Here is a 27432-nt window from a genome sequence, read left to right as displayed (position 1 = left end):
GCGTTTATTGAAGTTAGGACATTTGGGTAGAGAACAAACATTGAGAGAAACCGTTAAACCAGTTATTGAATCTTTGAATGAACTCTCTCAGTATTACACAATGATAACAAAGTTGCTGATTTCATTCATAACCACATTGGTAATAGGATAGACGAAAGTTTCGGTGTCAGTGGTGAAAAACCATACATATTGGAGACGCAGCCTGTAAGTTTAAAAGAAAAAACAATACAGATAGGCAATATGGAATTTCAAAGAACAGCTGTCTAATGAACCTCATTTTCTTAAATACAGAAAAATTTGTAATTTATTCACCAAAAGATCTGGAGATGTATGGTGAAATACTGCAAATGACTGGTGGACATATGAAAGCAGGAAACCAATGCAGCGCGAAATACAGAACCATTACGAAACCTACATTCGATGCTCAATATAGCACGGGCATGGCCGGTATTGCCAGAACTATACACGGTGGTCCATTGATAGTGACTGGGCCAAATATCTCACGAAATAAGCATCAAATGAAAAAACTACAAAGAACGAATTTCGTCTAGCTTGAAGGGGGAAACCAGACGGCCGAAGGTTGGCCCGCTAGATGGCGCTGCCATAGGTCAAACGGATACCAAATGCGCTTTTTTTTAAATAGGAACCCCCATTTTTATTACATATTCGCGTAGTACGTAAAGAAATATAAATGTTTTAATTGGACCACTTTTTTCGCTTTGTGACAGATGGCGCTGTAATAGCCACAAACGTATAAGTACTTGGTATCATGTAACATTCCGCCAGTGCGGACGGTCTTTTGTTTCGTGATACATTACCCGTGTTAAAATAGACCGTTTACCAATTGCGGAAAAGGTCTATATCGTGTTGATATATGGCTATTGTGATCAACAGTCCCAACGGGCGTGTGCTATGTATGCTGCTCGGTATCCTGGACGACATCATCCAAGTGTCCGGACCGTTCGCCGGATAGTTACGTTATTTAAGGAAACAGGAAGTGTTCAGCCACATGTGAAACGTCAACCACGACCTGCAACAAATAATGATGCCCAAGTAGGTGGTTTAGCTGCTGTCGCGGCTAATCCGCACATCAATAGCAGACAAATTGCGTGAGAATCGGGAATCTCAAAAACGTCGGTGTTGAGAATGCTACATCAACATCGATTGCACCCGTACCATGTTTCTATGTACCAGGAATTGCATGGCGACGACTTTGAACGTCGTGTACAGATCCACCACTTGGCACAAGAGAAATTACGGGACGATGACAGATTTTTTGCACGCGTTCTATTTAGCGACGAAGCGTCATTCACCAACAGCGGTAACGCAAACCGGCATAATATGCACTATTGGGCGACAGAAAACCCACGATGGCTGCGACATGTGGAACATTAGCGATCTTGGCGGGTTAATGTATGGTGCGGGATTATGGGAGGAAGGATAATTGGCCCCCATATTATCGATGGCAATCTTTTTGGTGCAATGTATGCTAATTTCCTACGTAATGTTCTACCGTTGTTACTACAAGATGTTTCACTGCATGACAGAATGGCGATGTACTTCCAACATGATCGATGTCCGACACATAGCTCGCGTGCGGTTGAAGCGGTACTGAAAAGCATGTTTCATGACAGGTGGATTGGTCGTCGAAGCACCATACCATGGCCCGCACGTTCACCGAATCTGACGTCCCCGGATTTCTTTCTGTGGGGAAAGTTGAAGGATATTTGCTATCGTGATCCACCGACAACGCCTGACAAATTGCGTCAGCACATTGTTAATGGATGTGCGAACATTACGAAAGGCGAACTACTCGTTGTTGAGAGGAATGTTGTTACACGTATTGCCAAATGCATTGAGGTTGCCGGACATCATTTTGAGCGTTTATCGCATTAATGTGGTATTTACAGGTAATCACGCTGTAACAGCATGCGTTCTCAGAAATGATAAGTTCACAAAGGTACATGTATCACATTGGAACAACCGAAATAAAATGTTCAAACGTACCTACGTTCTGTATTTTAATTTAAAAAACCAACCTGTTACCAACTGTTCGTCTAAAATTGTGGGCTATATGTTTATGACTATTACAGCGCCATCTATCACAAAGCGAAAAAAGTGGTCCAACTAAAACATTCATATTTCTTTACGTACTACACGAATATGTAATAAAAAATGGGGGTTCCTATTTAAAAAAAACGCAGTTGATATCCGTTTGACCTATGGCAGCACCATCTAGCGGGCCAACCATAGCGCCATCTAGTTTCCCCCTTCAAGCTAGACAAGTTTCATTCTTTGTAGTTTTTTCGTTTGACGCTTATTTCGTGAGATATTTGGCCCGGTCACATTCAATGGACCATCCTGTATATACTGTAATGTTCGTGGCATGTGGGATTCATGGACTATGTTGCCTCACAAAAGTACATTATAAATCTACATTAACTGGTTTGAGAAGCTCTCTATGATTCTTCAGCGATATGCGGCAGTGAAAGGTGCGAGGGCAGTTCAATAAGTAATGCAACACAATTTTTTTTTCTGAAACAGGGGTTGTTTTATTCAGCATTGAAATACACCAGGTTATTCTCCAACCTTTTAGCTACACAACACTATTTTTCAACGTAATCTCCATTCAATGCTACGGCCTTACGCCACCTTGAAATGAGGGCCTGTATGACTGCACGGTACCATTCCACTGGTCGATGTCGGAGCCAACGTCGTACTGCATCAATAACTTCTTCATCATCCGCGTAGTGCCTCCCACGGATTGCGTCCTTCATTGGGCCAAACATATGGAAATCCGACGGTGCGAGATCGGGGCTGTAGGGTGCATGAGGAAGAACAGTCCACTGAAGTTTTGTGAGCTCCCCTCGGGTGCGAAGACTTGTGTGAGGTCTTGCGTTGTCATGAAGAAGGAGAAGTTCGTTCAGATTTTTGTGCCTACGAACACGCTGAAGTCGTTTCTTCAATTTCTGAAGAGTAGCACAATACACTTCAGAGTTGATCGTTTGACCATGGGGAAGGACCCCTTCAGCGTCCCAGAAGACTGTAACCATGACTTTACCGGCTGAGGGTATGGCTTTAAACTTTTTCTTGGTAGAGGAGTGGGTGTGGCGCCACTCCACTGATTGCCGTTTTGTTTCAGGTTCGAAGTGATGAACCCATGTTTCATCGCCTGTAACAATCTTTGACAAGAAATTGTCACCCTCAGCCACATGACGAGCAAGCAATTCCGCACAGATGGTTCTCCTTTGCTCTTTATGGTGTTCGGTTAGACAACGAGGGACCCAGCGGGAACAAACCTTTGAATATCCCAGCTGGTGAACAATTGTGACAGCACTACGAACAGAGATGTCAAGTTGAGCACTGAGTTGTTTGATGGTGATCCGTCGATCATCTCGAACGAGTGTGTTCGCACGCTCCGCCATTGCAGGAGTCACAGCTGTGCACGGCCGGCCCGCACGCGGGAGATCAGAAAGTCTTGCTTGACCTTGCGGCGATGATGACACACGCTTTGCCCAACGACTCACCGTGCTTTTGTCCACTGCCAGATCACCGTAGACATTCTGTAAGCGCCTATGAATATCTGAGATGCCCTGGTTTTCCGCCAAAAGAAACTCGATCACTGCCCGTTGTTTGCAACGCACATCCGTTACAGACGCCATTTTAACAGCTCCGTACAGCGCTGCCACCGATCGGAAGTCAATGAAACTATACGAGACGAAGCGGGAATGTTTGAAAATATTCCACAAGAAATTTCCGGTTTTTTCAACCAAAATTGGCCGAGAAAAAAATTGTGGTGCATTACTTATTGAACTGCCCTCGTAAAAACAAATGTATTATGTACAGCGAAATATTATAAATGCAGGTGTGTCATAAAAGATACCTACCATTAAAAAGCTTTCTGGTCAGTGACGAGGGCGATATTCGGAGTAAGCACAGGAAGATGCAAGAACCAGAGGTCAAGCTAAATTGTCTCTCTATGTAAGTGTTTAGTGTTATAGAATGGGAATGTGCATACAAACAGACGTTACACTCATTTGGTTACAGATCTCTGATTGCAGATCACGGACATCGAAAACGCTGCAAATAAATTAGGTGTTGCTTTACTGGGCAAAGTCATCATGTGACCTACTTGTTTTTTTTGTTTTTTTTTTTACGCAGCGTTTATTAATGGTGCGAGGGAGTGGAAAGCGATTCATATGCTAAGTTGCTGGGGTTGGATACTGCCTGAGAAACACGACTAAGTGTAACATGTTTATTTTTATTGTTATTATTGCTAAGTGTAACATGTTTATTATTATTGTTATTATTACTAAGTGTAACATGTTTATTATTATTGTTATTATTACTAGATGTTATGCACTCACAACTATGCTTGGCAGGAGCACCATCTTCCCTTGCTAAAATTAGAGCACATATTGACGTTACGCGTTAAATGTTTGCCTTCGTACTTAGTGTTGCGTTGGAGGCCACAGTATCTCACGAAAGGTTGCAGCTGCATTCCTTTCACAAACTGCACGTGCGTCCTGATTTTGTGGGAAGAAGCAGTAGCCGCAATACCATGAAAATATGTTGCAGCCACGTTCCTTCCACAAACTGCACGTCCATGCTGATTTTGCGAGAAGCAGCGGCTCATATCGAAGCAGTTCCAATTCCGGAAACAGCACGATGTGGATGTGGTAGTACAAATTCTGGCGGCTGGCTTCTTTCCCAGCAACAACTCATACCACAAAAAAATTGCTAAGGCGTAACTCAATATATTGCGAATTATGCTGGAGCTGGCTGACTGAATCCTGACGGGCGGCATCTCTGCTATAAGTCGCTGCGTATTGCTTCCGAAGCATAGAGAAAGCGTTGTGTATATCGTCCTTCTGTTGTGTATCTTAACTTCAAGTGCTGATTATTATTATTGGAACATATTGCAACAGTTCTCTCTCCTACCTCGTTACGCGTTTTACAAACCCATGATGTAAACTGATCGCACTCTATTAATCGTCAGAACCTGGCAGTTAAAGCTCTGCTGCTCCACAGTCGCTTTCTCTCATACTTAGAATTTCACGAGACGGTTGATTCTGTTTACAACGTCTATTCTGGACTGACACGCAGATTTTATCATGTTTGTATAGTAACATGCTTACTACAACATAGGTAACGTTCCAGAAGCGCCATGGACTACGATTCTTGACTGACCGAAACATTTAAAATACTGATTGTAGGTTTTTCGTAGCCGCAAGCTCTCTAAGAGTTTAAAGTACCACTAATCATGTATATGGTGGATTGCACTGTGGTACGAGGTGTTCATAAATTATCTTTATAGCTTAAACTTTAATAACTTTAAAACTGTACTAGACGTTAACAAGTTGTTTTCAACATATGATAAGATAACTCATAATTTTTTTCGGATGACGCAATTTTGGTACAGAATTGAACTTGAAAAACTGACAAAATGTTATAAGTTCGTAGGCTTCCAATGCCGGTTTCATTTTGGATAAAATAATTTAGATATTTGGGCGTGCCATTGTAAACTACTAAAACAACTAAATGGCCGATGTTTCGACCGGTTTACTGCGATCCTGTACAGGGCGGTTCACTGCTATGTGCTGGTGAATGTTTTCCTTTCTATACTGTCATTTCGGTTATCTGGTGGCTACCGACGTCTCATATCTGAGATGTCAATGGACAAGTTAAAAAGTTTGTTATCGAGGGGTGACTACACGGTACGCTATTGTCTGTACTATTCTGGTGGGTGATTGGAAGGCAACTTCAGTAGATGAGTGGTAGGAGGTAGCGTATCGGCTGTCTTTTGCCTATGTCACTCTGGTAAGTGGCTGGTAGGTAAACTCTTGTTGATGATTGGATGGCAATAGTAAATCGGCAGCTTGTATCCAGGGGGTAGTGTTTTCCTGCAGCGAGGCGTTAAGGCCGCACAGCAGTTCTCTCGCGACCGCTGTTTTTACTGTTAAACCCAGGTTTAACTGATGGTATATGAGGCCACAGGAGAAAGCTCAGTGTGTGGCCTGGTTCTTATAGACGACGTCTGATACCTATGTGCAACGAAACTTTCGAACACGGCATCGAAAGGCAACCACCGTCCTGACCAAGTATTTGGGCTTGTCGTAAGTCATTTGTGGAAAAAGGTGGTGATCTCCATAAAAAGGGGGCGGGTCGCCTATCTGTTTCAGATGCCAGCGCGGACGAAGTATGGCAGGAGCTTGGAAGAGTCAGACAAAATCGGTGCGTACGGCTGTCAGAGAGTGCGAAATGAGACGATCAATAGTGCACAATATCTTGCATAAGAGGTTACGGCTATACCCGTGCGAGATGCAGCTGCTTTAGGCATTAAAGCCTACTGACAAACCTTAGCGCGAACAGTTTTCAGCGGATATGCTAGGCAAGACTGACTCAAACAATGACTTTTTGAGAAAGATTTGTTTCTCCGATGAGGTAACGTTTCCTGTATCCGGCAAATTAAATCGTAATAATGTTCTTATATGGAGTTCACAGTATTCTCATATTACACGAAAAATGGAAAGCGACAGTCCCAAGGTCAACGTTTGGTGCGGTCTGATGTACAATTTCATCACACGTTCATTCTTTTTCATAGGGTCTGACGTTACTGGTAGTGTTTACCTCGACATGTTACAAGAGTTTGCTCTGCCACAATTGGAACACCTGCAACCTGATGTCATATTCCAGGCAGATGGGGCACCACCCTACGGTTCTCTGAATACCCGTCAGTTCCTATATTAAAAGTTTCTGCATAAGTGGATTGAACGAGATGGTTTAATTCGGTGGCCGCTATGATCCTCTGAGTTCACACCACTAGACTTCTTCCTGTGGAGTTCTGTAAAGGATATGGTGTACTGAGTCGAGATTAGATATGCGGGCTTTCAAAAAAAAATGAGCTCTCAACTACGTATCCTCAGACTCAGAGTTGAGATATTGGAAGTTTTGGCTGGTTTCGTTGTCTATGGGGTGGGATACGTAGTTGCCACATTAAATGCCAAATATTGCTGAGTCTACAGTATATGATATGAATACACACATGAATCGAATGGTCGAAGATTCCTAACACTCGGCAATAGCGAATTTTGAATGTGACATAGGAATTTATAAATGAAAGATTGCAATTAAATTACATCTGCAGGTCCTATTTTAACGTCTTTAGATGATGAGTACGATAGCAGAAGTACTTTTAAGAATGCCGTTTATTTCTGCAAAGCCGGCCGCTTGTGGCCGAGCGGTTCTAGGCACTTCAGTCTGGAACCGCGCGGCCGCTACGGTCGCAGGTTCGAATCCTGCCTCGGGCATGGATGTGTGTGATGTCCTTAGGTTAGTTAGGTTTAAGTAGTTCTAAGTTCTAGGGGACTGATGACCTGAGATGTTAAGTCCCATAGTGCTCAGAGCCATTTGAATCATTTTTTATTTATGCAAAACACTTATTGGTGTTGATGGTCCAGCAATTAAATGGCTCTGAGCACTATGGGACTTAACATCTTTGGTCATCAGTCCCCTAGAACTTAGAACTACTTAAACCTAACTAACCTAAGGACAGCACACAACACCCAGTCATCACGAGGCAGAGAAAATCCCTGACCCCGCCGGGAATCGAACCCGGGAACCCGGGCGTGGGAAGCGAGAACGCTACCGCACGACCACGAGATGCGGGCTCCACCTATTAAATAAAATATAAGTTGAGTAACAGGGGAACAATAGATTCCTACTTCACGTAATTAGGTATGAACAACAACATAGCTCGCGAGATATTCACTTCTAAATGCATACTATATCTTCACTGCAGAAGCCACGGGAATCTCACAAGTGCACAAGTCGGCACTAGGAAATATTTCTATCTCCTACTACCACGCGCAAACTTCTCAACACTTTACACGTAATGATCGAAGCAGCGTCAACATGGAATTCCCAGCCACGCGATCGGCGTGGACCACGCGCTGGAGCTACCCCACTTGCTCCGGCTACTGTTCGGCACCACGTGGTTGCCGACGAGCCGCGGCTTGCAGAGCGGCCCGTGCGGCCACGTCAAATCCGAACTTAGAATATTCTCAGGGCGGCACAACTCACGCGTTACCTCACACAGACCTAGAGAACTTGAAGACAAGCATTCACAATGCATTTGAACATTTTACGATGGAGATCTTGAATCGTACGTGGAGAGAAATGGAATTCCAACTAAACATTATCTGTGTCAGTAAGGGTGCACACACTGATGTGTATGAATGAGGAAACAAAATTTTATGAGTTACCTTATCACATGTTGAAAACTCCACAGTGATATAAACAAAGTACACCCAAAAACAAAATTCACCATAGAAACAAAACACAACAAAAGGTTAAACTTCCTTGACCTCACAGTATACAGACCCAACAACCATCACCAGTTCCCCATATTCAGGAAAGTGACCACCACCAGCACAGCCATTCGCAACTCATCCGACTGCACATGAACTAGCTGGTTTCCAATATATGTTACACAGAAAGAACAAAACGGCAGCAGTCGAGCAGCCGACCCGAGCGGAACGCTGCTCTCTGCACCTGGCGTAGCTGCCCGCGGATAGCTCCTCGGAGTGGTCTCTAATAAGCTACAACTGGCGTAGCTGCCAGTGACGCTCTTCTGAGCGGCACGAACCCGCGCAAGCTGCTTAACGCTTTCGGGCGCTAAGTGGCAAGAGCTTCGGCTCAACTTCCTGCAACTTCGGTTGCAAATCTCCCCAGCGGGACTCTCCCGTTGTTTGGTAGGGTAATCTCAGTGTCAGGGGCCCGTTCACGTCGGATAACCCCGCGCACTGTAGGCCGCTCTCTTCAACCCGCGCTCTCTTGCGCCGCGCATTGCACTCCGCGCAGATAGGTCGTAGGGACACCCCCTCTTCTGTAGGAACAAGGTACACAGCGCTTTCGCTAAAAAGCATTATTGTCGCTCCTTAAAAAGAGCAAAATTGTCGTGTTCCATCCTTCCCTATCCAAATAAATAATTACTCCTGAAACAGCGAAGATGTCCGATCTTTCCTGTGCTTCCCCACCACTCACCCGCAGCAAAGCTGCAGCACAAGAGGCGGTAATGCCGGCTACTCCCGCCATCATTTCCGTCCCGCTGTCCACCTTCCAGGAGCAGGTTGCCCTGAAGGACCAGCAGATCGCGGAACAGCTGGAGCTGATCGCAGAGCTGATGGGCAGCGAAAACACACGAACAGAAACACCCACACCACACACACAGGCACCTGCTGAACAACTGAAGGACATGCCCCCTATTCCACCTCTGGCGGCCCAGGCACCGACGGAACCGGATCCAGAGCCGACAGAGGACACAACAAACACAGATGAAGACGGGCCGTGGCAGCAGGTCGGCCCAAGGCGCAAACAGCAGCCAACTACGCAAACAAGTGAGCCCACAAATTCACGAGGCAACGGCCGAGCGCTGCTGCCAACACCATCCACGCCGCGAACAAACAATAACAACACAGGGACCAACACAAACAACCCTGCGACTGCAGCAACCACAAACATACACGCAGCTACGCAGAACACTAACAACACCGCGACTGGCTTCCCACCGGTCATCATTCACAACTATGGAGACCTAAGTCTCCTAAACAAAGAATTTAACAATAAGCACAGCCCCACAACATACTACTCCAAGCTCACCGGGGAACACGCCGCACTGTACGTGGCGAACAAGGCAGACTACACGAATCTACTGGACTTTCTCAAAGAAAGGAAGGTAGAACACTTCACGTACAGGACAGTCTTGGAAAAAACACAACAGTACGTGATTAAGGGGATAGACTCACGAACCCCGACCGACACAGTACACAATGAACTCTCTGCTCTCGGGTGGGAGTGCATTCGGGTAAACCGAATGTCAGAGTTCGGCACAGCGAGACCGTCTCACAACTACATGGCGGAGTTGGCCGACACGGCCAAATCCCGCGACCTGCTGAAGCTGAAGCTATTTCTTCACATGGTCGTAAATGTAGAAATTTACAACACGCCGCGCACCCCCCAACAATGCCACAACTGCCAGCGCTATGCGCACGCGGGTATCAGATGCGGTCTCGCACCCCGCTGCCGCATTTGCGCTGGCGGTCACACAACCCAACGCTGCAAACTCCCCAATACAGCACCTCGCAAGTGCGCCAACTGTGGTGCTGCCCATCCGGCAAACTACAGAGGGTGCATTGCATACAAAGCAGCTCTGAGGCGCAAAATCGCTAAACATGCGAAACCAACCGCCATCACAGTTCCAAAACCGCCCCCGCGCCCAGTAAGAAGTGGATTATCCTTCGCTGGAGCGGTCGCTGGCAGCCCCAGCAGCGCGGGACGGTCAGAGGAGCCCCAGAGCTCAGAACACGCTCAGCAAACACCCCCAGCAACAGGCACACAACAGACAAGCACAACAAATGACACCGCACCCGCACCGGGCACACCACACGAAACAAGCAACAACACCACCCTACCCCCTGAGATCGCGAACTGCAGCCCACCACAGGCTACAGAAAACGCACACACACAGGGACAACCACAGCGCCAGAGGAGGAGGACAAGGAGAAACAGCCGCAGCACGAGGAACACGACCGCACCACAACAAGTACACAGTCAACAGAACACCAACACCCACGAACACATCCCGGACACCAACTCAACAACCCACATAACACACCCACTCACCTCAGAAAATACACAGGCGCCCACAACTGCCACACGAACAACCGACTCACAGGCCAGCCCTCACCAAACGCCAACACTGGAACAAGCGGCCGCTAACACGACCAACAACTCCCAGGCCGACATGACCAACATCACAACAACATTCCAGAGAATAATGGAAACATTATTCCCCGGACGCACGACCACCGAAATAGTCACGAAGATTATGGGGTGTGTCTCACAACTCTTCATGCAGTTCATGTCGGGTACGCTCAACTGGACTAGCTTCCAAGCCACTATCACACCGCTCTTTACACTACTACATGGATAATACACCACACCAGCCCCGAAACGCAGACTTAAACACAATCACACAGATCCTGTTTTGGAATGCCAACGGGATCGCAAACAAAAAAGCCGAGATGGCCGCGTTCATGGAGCGAAAGGGTATCCGAATCGCTCTTGTGAACGAAACACTGCTTACGCCTCGCAAACAACTAAACCTCCCAGGTTATTGCGTCTATCGTACCGACCGAGCGGATGGCAGGAGGGGAGGCGGCACGGCAATCATTATACACAGAGACATAGACCACACGAACATCGAGCTCCCAACACTTGAAAGACTGGAGGCTACGGCCGTTAGGGTCAAGTTCAACGGAGCCAACACCACACTGGTATCGCTATACAATCCTCCTAAAAACATAGTAACACGCGATATCAGCGCAGTACTCAACATGGCACCGCGGGTAATAGCCGCTGGAGACCTCAACGCGAAACACACCGATTGGAACTCACGAATACGAACCTCCAACGGCAAGAAACTGTACGAACACGCACTAGGCCGAAACTACATTATACTTGGGCCGGACGTTCCCACGTTCGTGCCTACACAGGCCCGACATAGGCCAGACGTGTTAGACATAGCCCTCATAAAGGGCATCACATGCACACTCAACCTAACGGTTGAAAACGATCTGGACTCAGACCACATGCCTGTAATACTGCTCATGGAAGAGACACTGCAGGACATTGAACCACGCAGGATGCTTAACTACAAACGTGCGAACTGGACACTGTTCAAGGAAACGCTTGATAGTCGCATTCCTGACACCCACGAAATTAACAACACACAGCAAATCGATGAGGCTGTGGAGGCTCTCACAACTGCCGTCCAAGACGCAATGACTGACGCCATTCCATTACAACACCAAGACAACACTCGACGGCCCTGCCCCAGGAAATCCTGGGCCTTATCTCAATGAGGAACCGCCTCAGGAGATACTGGCAGCGTACCAGGCGCCCGTTCTATAAACTGCACGTCAACAGACTCCAGGGCATAATACGGAATAAAATCCAAACATTCAGAAACGAACAATGGGGACAGAGACTCGCTCGGCTGGATACCACACGTCCTGGCCAGACACTTCACCAGGGAGAAACATTACATTCCCACGTTACAAGGACCAGACGGCCCAGCCTACTCCGCGACGGAGAAGGCAGAGCTTATGGCCACAACACTTGCAGCGTCCTTCATGCCGAATCTGGTTCCTTCAGACCCAGCATTCACACCTGAAACGGACCAGGAGGTTACACGACTTGTAGCCCAGTCCTCGCGCGACGAAATCAGACGTGCTAGCACAAATGAAGTCACATGGGCTATCAAGCACACCAACGCTAGAAAAGCCCCTGGGCCTGATGGCATTCAAAACCGTGTCCTCCAGGAGTTCACGGATAAAGCCGTAGAATACCTCACACACCTAACGAATGCCATCCTGACACACCAACACTTCCCTGACTTTTGGAAGGCGGCCAAGGTCCTGATGTTCAGGAAGCCAGGGAAAGACCACTCCCTCCCACAAAATTACCGACCTATCAGTCTGCTGTGCTCGCTCAGCAAGATTGTTGAGAAGGTAATACTAAAACGTATCACTAGGCATTGCATCGCCAACGACACCCTAAGACCGGAGCAATTCGGCTTTAGGAATCACCACTCGACAACACAACAACTCCTCCGCGTAGTCGAACATATAACACACGGCTACAACATGAACAAAGCCACAGGGGCCGTGTTCCTAGACATCGAAAAGGCTTTCGATCGTCTCTGGCACAACGGACTCATACGCAAACTAAGCGAAGCTGGTTTCCCAGACGGACTCGTACGTCTCATACACTCATATCTCACGAACAGATGTTTCAACACTAACGTGCAGGATAAACAATCAACACAACACGGTATCCAAGCTGGAGTACCCCAAGGAAGCATTCTGGGGCCCATCTTGTTTAACCTGTACATTAATGACTACCCAGCGACACGAAACACGACGTTAGCCGTCTACGCGGATGACACAGCCATCCTCGCGCAAGACTGGAAACCGTCGAACATCAACTCACGAATACAGACAGCACTCAGAACAGCTGAGCCTTGGCTGGAGCGATGGCGTATTAAAGTAAACGTCGACAAGTGCGAAGCAGTTCTGTTCACACGCAGACCGAAACTACTGCGCAAACACCAACACTGTAGACCGATAACACTACATACACGCCCAATACGTTTCCGAGAGAAAGTCAGATACCTTGGTGTCTGGCTGGACCGGAAACTTACATGGGGGGACCACATCGAATACGTTGCCAACCGAGCGCACGCGAGGCTCAAACAGCTCTACCCAATGCTCAACAGGGAAAGCACACTGAATAGGAGGGTGTCGAGGTCCTTATACACTACACTGATTAGACCTCTGATGACGTACGCAGCTCCCGTCTGGGGATATGCAGCTCCCACACGACTGCGCCGCCTGCAGATCATACAGAACAAAGTGCTACGAATCATTAGCAATGCTCCACGCTACACACGCACCGTGGATCTTCACCATGAATACCGCCTTGATACCCTCAAGGAAGTATTCAAGAAACACGCTACACGACTATACAGGAACTCGAGACACTCGAACAATCCTTTCATCCTCACTCTGGGAAACTACGATCACAACCACAGGTGGAAACACAAGCGACCAAAGACACTGCTAGCTACGGCATAACCACCTATGGTAAACTAACATACGCAAACAGCGACAAACGTCGGTAAGCCCCTGCATATCAGTAATACTGACTGGCAACTACCAGCTGCTATTAGAGCCGACCAACAGGCCACAGCAGGGACACCGACGAGCTCGCCCACAGACGCACGAACAATCTCCCAACACTCCCTCACACTGTGCATCCGGTATATGACCTATCGGACACAAGACCGATAACAAACATAACTGTTGCAGGTTGCAGGACGCTGAACGAGGACTCTGTACCAGCACCCAGCGCCAGCCGCCGAGCAGCACAAACGCACAACGTCAAGGTATCGACATGCATGATACCCACTACTAACAAAGCCTATCCTTGCACAACCTATCGCAGGCAGCAAGACAACCGCTACTGCTCTTGCCGCCCGACCTAACTTTCGCAGAGGTTTTTTTCCCTTGGCTCTTGCCTTGGCACTTTTTTTCCTCTGCCCTTCAAACCGCTACCCTTCGTCAGATTTCGACCAATCTATCTCCAGATGAGCGCGTATTAATGGTTAATCCTAACCAGACGTACGCAAACATCGCAGTACCCACATCCTGCGACACCTCACTTTAGTGAATACTAACCCTTATGCAGAGATGGCAGTAGACCTTTTGTGTTGGCCATCATGCCGGTGTGGGCGTGGAGGGGCTCCACCTCTTGCAAAAAAAAAAAAAAAAAAAAAAAAAAACTCCACTCACGGAAAACAACTATAAGAATGAATTACAGACAATCAGACAAATAGCTGTAGAGAATGGATACGACACAAACACTATAGATAAACTGAACCACAAAATTAAAACTAAATTAAAAAGGACATCCAACACACAAAAACGAAAACCTCCTCATCAATTTACAAACACACAGAACACACATATGAGCACACATGAACAACAAACACCCACGACGACAAACAAGTGGTTCGCTCTCACCTACAACAACAGAACAGCCCACATAGTAGGCAACATACTCAAAAAACAATGGTTAAAAATAGCCTACAGGAAAGACAACTCAATACAGAGAAAACCAAGGACAACCAACACAGACACAGAGAAATACAAAATATTTGGTATTTACCAACTAATATGTCAGGACTGCAAATCAGTTTATATAGGACAGCCAAGCAGAAACTTTAATACTCGATACACAGAACACAAAATCTAATAACTGAAGAACATTATCAAATATAAAAAGCCAAAAAAGTGATAAATGAATACACAGCTCCCTGCAATGGAACTCTGTTATCTGCCCTCAAAGAATTATCAGATAAGACTAACCTATAGAGCTCTTCCCACCCACCCCCATCCCCCCCCCCCCCCACACACAAAATTGACACATATCTGAAAGATTCAGAACAACCGTCAGAAACATCTTCAACTGTTCCACTGTCAGTCATCTTCTTTTTACACCTCCAGCTCTTCCTCTGTCCGCCATGTTTGTTTTTACAGCTGGTAAACAGTGAAACAGTGACACCTCAATATATAATGCTTCACAGTGAAGAAGATGAGGAAAAAAAAAAGAAAACGTAAGTGAAACATAATGTAAATAGACACACACACACACACACACACACACACACACACAATTAATTAATTTCAGGCAGAGCCATAACAATTTCAAATAGTAATTTTGGCTCAAATAATTTGTCTACTTTAAGGTGTAAGTGGTTGCTTATGACAAACAGTGAAACAAAACAGTCACTGTAGAAACATGATACACCAGGAAAACCGCACCGTGTGGTAAACAGGTATGAATTCATAATTTTATGTGTTTCTTCAAATATCTGTAATTACGATTTAAAAACTAATATTTACATGTATAAAAACAGTAAAGAACATTCTTTATCTTTAACAGCCATAAAATAAAAGCCCACTGATGATGCTGCAACTGCAGAGAAATATGTTTCGGTTAAAAAACAAAATTGTGCTTTGCTAAAGGCGGACCCTATCCAAAAACATATGTATTGTTGCCGGCCGGTGTGGCCGCGGGCGGTTCTAGGCGCTTCAGTGTGGAACCGCACGACCGCTACTGTCGCAGGTTCGAATCCTGCCTCGGGCGTGGATGTGAGTGATGTCCTTAGGTTGGTTAGGTTTAAGTAGTTCTAAGTTCTAGGGGACTGATGACCTGAGATGTTAAGTCCCATAGTGCTCAGAGCCATATGTATTGTTAAAGCAAACACGGGAAAAAAGAGCTTCAACCCCAAGACAATTAAAAGGTAGCAAAGTTCTTCCGCCTATACGAGGGCACATACTCGGTACGGCAGGTAGTAGCGCCGAATGCCTATGCAAATTATGACGACAAGCGCGAGTTTGGGATATTTGAGAGTGTATGGTGCTCAATAGAGTAGTGTATAGCAGTAGCGATATAGACAGTTGCTTCTGTCAGATAACAACACGTTGGATTTTGTAAATAGATTTTCTATCATAGTAATTAGTACTTATTTATTGTGCTTGGTCATTTTTGTGTGTGCCTGTACTATTGGACACTTGTTGCGAATGTGGAGAAGTGGTATGCCGGCCACACGCGTCTGAGCATGAATTCCGACCACCGTCGAAACTGCAGCACGAGGCTGAGAGGAGCCTCCTGCATTTAGTAATACAAGACTTCCCTTTGCGCGGGATTACAATGCAGCTCCAGCTAGAGTTCTGTCATTTCCATCCCCTTAGTGCATTGCCATTTCCATGTATGTTATTGTTTTTTGTATATACTCAATTTTAATATTATGTGATCATTTTTCATCACATTGTTTTACCAAATCATATTCATAAGAGTGGAATGACACTAGCGTGAATGGTGAGAACCACACACACTGCAGTATTTGATGAGATTTCTGTTACAGTATACAGAGACGCGCCAGAAGCACCTCACGGTCAGCGGAGAAGACATTTTATCTTTGCAAAGTAGTGCATAAATCGTGGAGTGAGGCACGTTAGGATTATTTTGCATGTTAGAATTTAATGGTAGGTTAAGATCACTTGGGTAAACAAAGTTAGGTACATGCGCGGTTCTTCTTTTTATTGTTACATTTGAGTCTGTTTGCGCAGCTCACAAAGCTGATAGCGTTGAAGTTCGTGTATAAGAATATTTTGCATGTTAGACGTTAATGATAGGCTAAAATAGCTGGAGTATACAAAGTTAGATACACGCACATCTCTCTTTTTTTCCATTCGAGTAACCCGTTCTCGCAGCTCCCACAGCTGATACTATGCAGCCTAGTAAATAAGAAGCAGGTTTCTCAAACATTGGTGATGCGTACAGTACACATAATATTTGTAGATTCTGTGCTACAAAAGATGGCACCCATCTCAACGTTGCATGTGTTATTTGATGGGAACCAAATTCACTGAGGAGAAACATAAAGCACTGTTGGTAAAAACGGTAAGGTATTATCAATCCCACCCTATCTGGCTTGGCTTATGGCAGCCCACTAAAAACTTGTTGTGTCGTGTGACCAAGTGTTTGAACTGACGCCCATTTTGTATCCATTTTATAAAATTCGTTGATGAATGGGTAAAGTTAACTTTCGTGTCACATGTCTTAATCTAAGTGTCTTGTGCGTTTCTCATCCCGGCATCCGTGATATATAATTCTTTGATTAACATTATTTCATATGTTTCATATGTTTTAACTCCATATGTCTTGCATGGGTATAGTATTTTTATTTCTGACAAATCTCCGTGACGAAGAGTATTATTGCGTATGGTTTATTTCTCATTTTCACATTTCTTGGTTACATGTTTATTTTGCATATATCTTATGTACATCTGTGACGTTATCACTACGTTCGATGTGAATTGTGTATCTCAGGTACTGTTCATTTGTTATGACCTTTGTGCATGTCTTGTATCTATTTATAAAGGGCAACCATCTGTGTAAACAGTCGCCTGGGTCCAATAGAAAATGTAAAATCCCCACAAAACCTCACATTAGTGAGTTACATATTAATGTTACTATTAGGGAGTGAAGATTTTTGTTTTCCTTCTCAGAATGCGTGTCCAATGGGCCAAGCGAATATAGGTGGACCACTTTGCCATGACTCTAAAACTTCCGTATCAGAAACTTTAAAGTTATGGCAAGGAACAGAGTATACCTCCACTAGTGGCCACTTTTGCCAACTCACAGCGCCAGTGGCCCAGGACGAGGGAAAACTCGGACCACAGAGAGCGAGCGCCAGAGGCGCGTTCTGCAAACCCACTGGAGGTAGGCTAGTTAATGTCCAGGCCTTGTCTAACAATGGACACCTTGGCAGAAAGAGAAGTGTACAGATAACTGATGGATCCCTTCAAGCACTGGGATGGAGCATAGACAATAAGCACCAAGCATTCGCACAGGGAGGCGTCTGAAACTAAAGAACTGTGGAAGAAGTCAGCCTGCTTAAGAAACTGTTTTCTGAAGAGTAAGGAGGTTGCTTATACATGACTATCGCCAGCAGACCCTCCGACGAAGCACAAACATTAGACTGTCCAGATCTCACGCAGAGATAGCAGTTACAGAGAAGTGTGGCTGCTTTCACAGCACCTAAGGAATGAAAAAAAAAAACGTCTGAACAATGTGCGACCAAGGCTGGGAATAGCCTTGACAGTGAAAACGTGAGAAAGACGTCGATTCTCGACTCACAACCAGCCCGCGCTAGACGTAAAAGTTCTACCCTGTACTGGGAGGCATGGTCATGAAATGGTGATCAGTCATTTGGCGGCATTGCAAATTTAGTCCGACAATGACGACATTGAGAGAAGGAAAGATTCGAGGAGTCGGTGAGCATAGTATAGTGATCAGAAGTGAAGAGAGAGTTCGTGAGACATCGCACAAGCAAGAGGACATGGGGGCTCTTCCATCCACCACCTACATCCGCCTCCCGGCATCGTGATATCGCTACTTCGGCTACGGCAACAAAAGGCGACAACGCTCTATTCTGTATTGTCCATATTCGGTTCCATAGGTCAGACTCGGTAGTGGCGTCATTTTCGGTAACCAATGTTGTTATTCTGCATGCTAGTGAGGCCTGTTAACGAACATTCCGCCTGTTGTACCAACAGGTGATGAGTCATCAGTAAAGACAGTCTTTAGGTTCGTTGTGCTTTGAGTGTGGAGATAATTTGTTATTTTAAAAATATTGAGTGATCTTTAGTATTAGATCTAGTGATTAGGTTTCATTGAAGAATCACCAGGACATATCCGAGTGGAAAGTGAGATCATAAATGCTGTTATACATGCATGGAAACATGTATTCCGAGAGGTTAGGAAATTGTAAACATTTGTAAGCATTTCAGCCAAGAATCATGAAAGTGGACGTGGTGCGCATAGTACTGTTAAAAAGCGACAAAGGTGGGCAAGGTGGTTCGAAGAAATGAGGCGCCAGGTGATTTAGCAACGTAATCGGTAGTACGAGAGGAGCCCCAACTTTGTTGAAAATCCAGGAAAACCTTAACAAATTCCCCTGTATAATTTGAAATATATCATGCAAATAACTTGTTACATTGCTTGCTATACAACTTTTTAAGGAAGACTATTGTGTATTCACGTAGTACCAGTAAAAACATTTTCCCAGAAGGCGTTATTATGACCGAGCGAGGTGGCGCAGTGGTTACCACAATGGACTCGCATTCGGGAGGGCGACGATTCAATGCCGCGTCCGGCCATCCTGATTTAGGTTTTCCGTGATTTCCCTAAATCTCTCTAGGCAAATACTGGGATGGTTCCATTGAAAGGGCACGGCCGACTAACTTTCCAGTTCTTACTAATCCGATGAGACCGATGACCTCTCTGTCTGGTCTCCTCCACACCCATCTAAGGGTACGCATCATCTTTGGCGTTATTATGAAAGTTTATGTAAAATATCTGATACAGTGATGGACAAATGTTATTACAAACCTAAAACGTCATGTGCATATGTGGCTTAAATAATAAACATAAAAAGTTAAAACTGTGCTGTAACTGTGTAAAAACTTTTAAAATAGAAGATAACTGGTTAGTATGGCCTATCCACGTATAAGCAACTTGTGCCACCATTTAGTAGATTAGATTTTGGAAGCAAGTGAACGAAAGTGTTAGGCATCACATGCTGTTTACGAATTAAGGCTCTCAGGTGCGGCCTAATGGCTACAATGTTTAACGCTAGCAGCTATTCTTAGGACGGCCAGACATACTGGTCGCGACCAATCAGTAATAAACTCACTACATCCTGGTTCCTGGTTTTGATTCAGATATAGCAAACATAACAACAGACATACAATGGCAATACGCGAAGTCATTTCAGTGTCACTGGGATCTGAACGTACTGTCTCACTGGGATATGAACTTTCTCATTTTCTTCCGCCATTTCCACTGCTACGCTACTGGCCATTAATATTACTACACCAAGAAGAAATGCAGATGATACACGGGTATTCATTGGACAAATATATTATACTAGAGCTGACATGTGATTACATTTTCACGCAATTTGGGTGCATAGATCCTGAGAAATCAGTATCCAGAAAAACCACCTCTGGCCGTAATAGCTGCCTTGATACGCCTGGGCATTGAGTCAAACAGAGCTTGGATGGCGTGTACAGGTACAGCTGCCCATGCACGATACGTCAGTTCATCAAGAGTAGTGACTGGCGTAATGTGACGAGCCAGTTGGTCGGCCACCATTGAACAAACGTTTTCAGTTGGTGAGAGAGCTGGAGAATGTGCTGGCCAGGGCAGCAGTCGAACATTTTCTGTATCCAGAAAGGCCCGTACAGGACCTGCAACATGCGGTCGTACATTATCCTGCTGAAATGTAGGGTTTCACAGGGATCGAATGAACGGTAGAGCCACCGGTCGTAATACATCTGAAATGTAACGTCCGCTGTTCAAAGTGCCGTCATTGCGAACAAGACCGAGACGTGTAACCAATGGCACCCCATACCATCACGCCGGGTGATACGTCAGTTTGGCAATGACGAATACACGCTTCCAATGTGCGTTCACCGCGATATCGTCAAACACGGATGCGACCATCATGATGCTGTAAACAGAACCTGGATTCATCCGGAAAAATGACGTTTTGCCATTCGTGCACCGAGGTTCGTCGTTGAGTACACCATCGCAGGCGCTCTTGTCTGTGATGCAGCGTCAAGGGTAACTGCAGCCATGGTCTCCGAGCTAATAGTCCTTGCTGCTGCAACGCCGGTCAAGTGGTGTTTGTGTATGAGAAATCGGTTGGAAACTTTCCTCATGTCAGCACGTTGTAGGTGTCGCTATCGGTGTCAACCTGGTGTGAATGCTCTGAAAAGCTAATCATTTGCATATCACGGCATCTTCTTCCTGTCGGTTAAATTTCGTGTCTGTAGCACGTCATCTTCGTGGTGTAGCAATTTTAATGGCCAGTAGTGTATCTTTTATGACCGACAATATCAACTGCAAACACACGTTTCGAACACAATAATGGCAATAACGTTCCGGTAGTTGTGTCGACTGGCTGCTTTGAGTGTGGGACGCTGCGCTGCGCTGAACCAGCTGCGCAGTCATCGGGTGAGTATGCCCACAGCGGTGGTCGCTTGTCTTTAATTGGCTGGCGCGAGAAGAGACGGTTACACGGCACGGGCCCACCTCGTACCGACTCGCGACTGAACTGCTTAGGAATTGCACGGAGGCTCGGTTATGGTAACCCTACCTCTCGGTGCACTCACGTGTCGAACAGATTGGCAGAGCGACCGAACAATACAGAAGGGGGCTACTGGGCCTTACCGTTGAGAGGCACCCACATGCCTTGCTCATACTGGGGCATCAAGCAGTCAGGCCTGCAAGATGAGTGGTCTGCCAAGCGAGTGGATTCATTCTTATTTATGGAGTAACATGAACTCTCGTACTCACAATTAAGTTACAAATTATCCACCTGTATGAATATTACGCAATGGAAACGCACATCTGACTATCAGTAATTTACAGAACTCTGACTGTTCACTACGCACTGGCAATACCACATTTTCTTTCTTATTTAACGGCTTTGATCAACACGTGGCCATCGCACTGAATATGAATGGCACACACATTATAAATTCTGGATATCATGACAACATACAATTCGAAGGAAACCCACGCCCGGGTTCCCGCGTTCGATTCCCGGTGGGGTCAGGGATTTTCTCTGCCTCGTGATGGCTGGGTGTTGTGTGCTGTCCTTAGGTTAGTTAGGTTTCAGTAGTTCTAAGTTCTAGGGGACTGATGACCATAGATGTTAAGTCCCATAGTGCTCAGAGCCATTTGAACCAATTCGAAGGAAAAGGCCACCAATCTTTTTCTTTTCACTATCTTATTTATTCCGATAAATTCTATAACCTAAACACACAAATTTATAACCTACAACAATAACACATGAGAAATTCCGCCAGTGGGCATGGCTTTACATTGCTGATTCTCTATCTTATGGTCTCGTAATTATTTAACGCTACAGTGCACTTTCTGGATAGGATGGTGGATCTTTTGCTATATCTCACACTTCGACTCTCACAACCATCATCACGAAACTTTCCTCCAGACCGAGCGGTACAAAAGGAGCATGCATAACCCACTACCTCTGAAACTACCTTGCTACTCTCCCATGCAAACCACACATACTTAAATTACATGACATACACCACACTGCACATGGACTACAACATAAGAAATAGTCACAACATTATAATCACATAACTTTCAGCTTTCCCACTTCAGTTAGTATTCATCCCAGTTTCACACGACACTGCCCCACTTCGTAACTTTTCTTTCCTACTACGAACTCTGGGCGATATATGCACGTCTTCCTGTGCAATGCAAGCCAAGTGGCGTTGCTGGATAGACGGCTGACTCACCTTGCTTCTCTCTCAGAGTATTGTAGTTTGGATCAAGCGTCACACGAAAACACAACACGCAAAGTAATATTAAGAACATATTCATCACACACGCGAGTCCTCAACTGATGCCATGGACGAGTACTTCTCTTTATCCTTTGTCTCATACACAGATTGAGACTCACACAGTACTCACCACGTGGAAGTACTCGTCTCTAATTTCAAGTCCTGCACACGCCATTTCTTAAATGTTTCCAACTTATAGTACACACGCTAGTAATTTAGCTTAACTTAAGCACTCAGAAGTGTTTCAACTTATTGCTACACGTGGTTTCATTGTGACCGTTGGTCACTTCCGAAGATTACTACGATCCCCTTCATATTACCTGCCTGACATTTAATACTCCCCACAAAAGTTCCTGAAATAGAGAAATTATTATTCTAAACTTCTCTTAAGTATTTCACATGCATACCATGTCTCCACTCTTTCGTCCTTACGGAGCACGCCTAAAACAGGTCTTACCAACACTAGATCCAGCGGCAGAGTGCTGAAACATGGCCGTTCTTCAGGTCCTCTCGCACCTCTGCAAAAGTGGGGGAGCACCTTGCTACCGTATTGGTCAGCCACATTTCAGGCGCTCAAAGCTCAGGTAAATTTCATCTCTTTGGTCCCACCAAAGGTGACCCAAGTACCGTCTCAAAGATGATCATATATTCACATTCACTATCTGCGGTTAGCAGACGACCATACATTCATTCATTTCACGGATCTCACCAAACTGGATGTAGGGATTTATTTTGTGGGAGTGCACATGTGATCAATTAAATAAATAAATTGTCATTCTTTCCCACACTGGTATCCGGCTTCGCTGTATTAATTGAAATTGAGTTATTATTAGAAAAAATATGTTGTTCTGACAAGAATAACGAAGAATGTTGTACCTATTTTCTATGTCGGGCGGTCCTGTACCCTTTCACCATAAAGCCGCAGGTTGCCGACTCGCTGCAGTGACACACGTCGTACCGACCCAGCGTCTGCACACCACACAACAAATGAGTAGAGAATTATGGTGAGATGACTCATTCCCCCTGGCTTCCCCTCAATAACTGAGTCGTGTCCACACCCAGTCAAATCGGCCGAGATTTGTAATTTGTGTGTGTGTGTCGGTGTGTGTGTGTGTGTGGGTGTGTGTGTGTGTGTGTGTGTGTGTGTGTGTCGGTGTGTGTGTGTGTTTGTGTAAAAGGTACTGAAATAAATGCAGCCATTTCATATTTTATTCATCTAAACGATCTGTTCCATCCACTTATTAGTCCCTTAATCTCATAACCTTTTTGTTTTTGATTTCACTTGATTATTGATGTCACTTAATTATTGGCTCCCGTTGTGGGGCAATTAATTTGCAATTTGCATGTCGATTTATGCAAACTATCAAGAAATCGTCGATTCACTACATTTTCTGCCCCCAACGTGGGGCAATATTATTAGAAATTTGCATGTCAATTTATGCAAGAGATCAAAGAATTCTCAATCCGCAGCACTGTTAACTGATTAATTATTAGCAAGCTTCTGAAACGGAAATTATTCTAGCCTCATGTCAGCGGAATATGAAGCCCATTATTGCCATCATAGCCGCGAGTCGAAGCCATTAGGAAGTTTTCAATATTTTAACAAATTTCTTAGAAATTCGATTATAAATGTCGTTATTTCTATTATTTTCTTCATACAGCTGCTGCTACAGGTGCGCATGAAGGAAGTAGTGAACTCTGATTGGTCATTTTTAGGAGTTTCCCTAAAATAGTTAAATTATTTACTTCTTCCTGTACCTAAGGAGTATTTCTCAAGTTAATACCGAACATCTCCAATTATTTGTTGATTACATTAAAACTAAATTAAGTGATGATGACGTTACTTGATAACACATATCGCATTGCATCACTTAATTTACTTGCACTTAGCAACGACTCTTGTACAACTCTACAATTACTGGTAAATGCAGGTTCAAAAGTTAGAAGATGTCAATGTCTTCCGTTAACTGACACGATCATTATATCCAAATGATATGGTTAACGTCAATTAATTCAGTTAGTACAAGGAATAAAATATTAATGAATATCAACTGTTTTCGTTGCAATAGACTCAAATTTTAGCATTAACTGGTCCAAGTTCATATTTTCGCGGAATTAGTTTAAATTTAGTATCTACTTTTACAGTATAGAAAAATATTTCATAGTTGGAAATCTGACATCGGACACAGCGGCCTTACACTTAGTAGTGAGCCACAAATTCTAATTCTATGCAACATTAGCTTCAGTAACATAAAGTAGCGAAGACTGTTTGCCGAGGCCCTTTCTCACACAACTGACTTATTGCGCTCCATAACTACAATGTATCCGTAGTTTCGACTGGCAAGTAACCCATATGAATTGCAAAATTTAATCTTGCTGCGTTTCCTAACTCTTTATATCCCTGATCTAAACACGAAAATTGTGCTCGTATTGCCCGATTCATTGTTTTGTTCACTTGATATTCTAATCACTGAAATAAAATCACATAACATCCCAAGAAGAGAAGTTTCAAGTTTCATTTCCTTCCGCCTTTCCTTCCGGCAGACTTTTTGTTTCAGTCAACCAGTTAGCTTTTCTCTCCGAACCAGCGAAATGCGACAAAATGTGGCATGTAATTGATTCATTAACCTCTGCTTAGTACTGTTAAGAAGATTTCTTTTAACATTTAATTTCTTGTACAATGTCTTAAGTAACAACTTTAACAAATTTCTGTAGCAATAAAAGCTCATTGTCCACGTAGTACGGGTATAAAAAACAAAATCTGCACAGTCAGGGCCAGGTCGATCCTTCGTCTGATGGCACTGCATAAGTATTTTGCCTAAGAGGTACCACTAGCAGTATTCCTGAAACTGTAGAAATCATTAGTTATATCCATGTTTAACACCTAAGGGCTCAATGCTGCTAAAATTTGTATTCGATTATCAACTGAAAGCTGAGTTCATAATCAAGCTGAGGCGTATACATAATACGGAAGCTACTGGACACGATTTCTCCTTGTGTTCCTCCAGCGAGCACTGGAAGCCATACACTCAATGTACACTACTAGCCAATAAAACTGCTACAACACGAACATGACGTGGTACAGACGCGAAATTTAAGCGACAGGAAGAAGATGCTCTGATATGCAAATGATTAGCTTTTCAGGGCATTCGCACAAGGTTGGCGTCGGTGGCGACACCTACAACGTGCTAACATGAGGAAAGTTTCCAGCCAATTTCTCATACACAAAACAGCAGTTGACCGGCGTTGCCTGGTGAAACGTTGTCGTGATGCCTCGTGTAAGGAGGAGAAATGCGTACCATCACGTTTCCGACTTTGATAAAGGTCGGATTGTAGCCTATCGCGATTGCGGTTTATCGTATCGCGGCATTGCTGCTCGCGTTGGTCGAGATCCAATGACTGTTAGCAGAATATGGAATCGGTGGGTTCAGGAGGGTAATACGGAACGCCGTGCTGGATCCCAAAGGCCTCGTATCACTAGCAGTCGAGATGACAGGCATCTTATCCGCAGGGCTGTAACGGATCGTGCAGCCACGTCTCGATCCCTGAGTCAACAGATGGGGACATTTGCAAGACAACAACCATCTGCACGAACAGTTCGACGACGTTTGCAGCAGCATGGACTATCAGCTCGGAGACCATGGCTGCGGCTACCATTGACGCTGCATCACAGACAGGAGCGCCTGCGATGGCGTGCTCGACGACGAACCTCGGTGCACGAATAGCAAAACGCCATTTTTTCGGATGAATACAAGTTCTGTTTACAGCATCATGATGGTCGCATCCGTGTTTGGCGACATCGCGGTGAACGCACATTGGAAGCGTGTATTCGTCATCGTCATACTGGTGTAACACCTGGCGTGATGGTATGGGGTGCTATTGGTTACACGTCTCGGTCACCTCTTGTTTGCAGTGACGGCGCTTTGAACAGTGGACGTTACATTTCAGATGTGTTACGACCCGTGGCTCTACCCTTCATTCGATCCCTGTGAAACCCTACATTTCAGCAGGATAATGTACAACCGCATGTTGCAGGTCCTGTACGGGCCTTTCTGGATACAGAAAATGTTCGACTGCTCCCCGGGCCAGCACATTCTCCAAATCTCTCACCAATTGAAAACGTCTGGTCAATGGTGGCCTAGCAACTGGCTCGTCACAATACGCCAGTCACTACTCTTGATGAATGGTATCGTGTTGAAGCTGCCTGGGCAGCTGTACCTGTACACGCCATCCAAGCTCTGTTTGACTCAATGCCCAGGCATATCAAGGCCGTTATTACGGCCAGAGGTGGTTTTTCTGGGTACTGATTTCTCAGGATCTATGCACCCAAATTGCGTGAAAATGTAATCACATGTCAGTTCTAGTATAATGTATTTGTGCAATGAATACCCGTTTATCATCCGCATTTCTTCTTGGTGTAGCAAGTTTAATGGTCAGTAGTGTATACAACACTGTGAATACTCTGAACGAAACAATTACGTTCTCCTCCTAAGCTAATAAGTCTTAGTTTGCAAGGAATTAAAATTAGTAGAAATGACAGGATTCAAACCCTGAAAGTACACAGCGTGAGTCACGACCTATTGCCACCAAGAATAACTCCGAAAGAACGATAGGACCTGAAAAGTTTGTATGACAAAAGCTGCATGGGACAAATGGTGCCATAATATTACGATAATTTTTTGTTGCTGGGTGGTGTCGCTTTAGAGATACGAGGGTCAACTTTGCTTTTTTACATGGGATACTATAGTTTGGTACTTATTTTCTAATAGTGGCTATCGAGAAGAATCCAACGTTGTGTAACAGTAAGGTTTTTGTAGATCAACGAAGATCACAAAGGTGGCATGAATGTCCATTTACA

This window comes from Schistocerca americana, chromosome X (assembly GCF_021461395.2).
Source record: "Schistocerca americana isolate TAMUIC-IGC-003095 chromosome X, iqSchAmer2.1, whole genome shotgun sequence".
In the NCBI taxonomy this organism is placed as follows: Eukaryota; Metazoa; Arthropoda; class Insecta; order Orthoptera; family Acrididae; genus Schistocerca; species Schistocerca americana.
Note: the sequence above shows the minus strand (reverse complement) of the source record.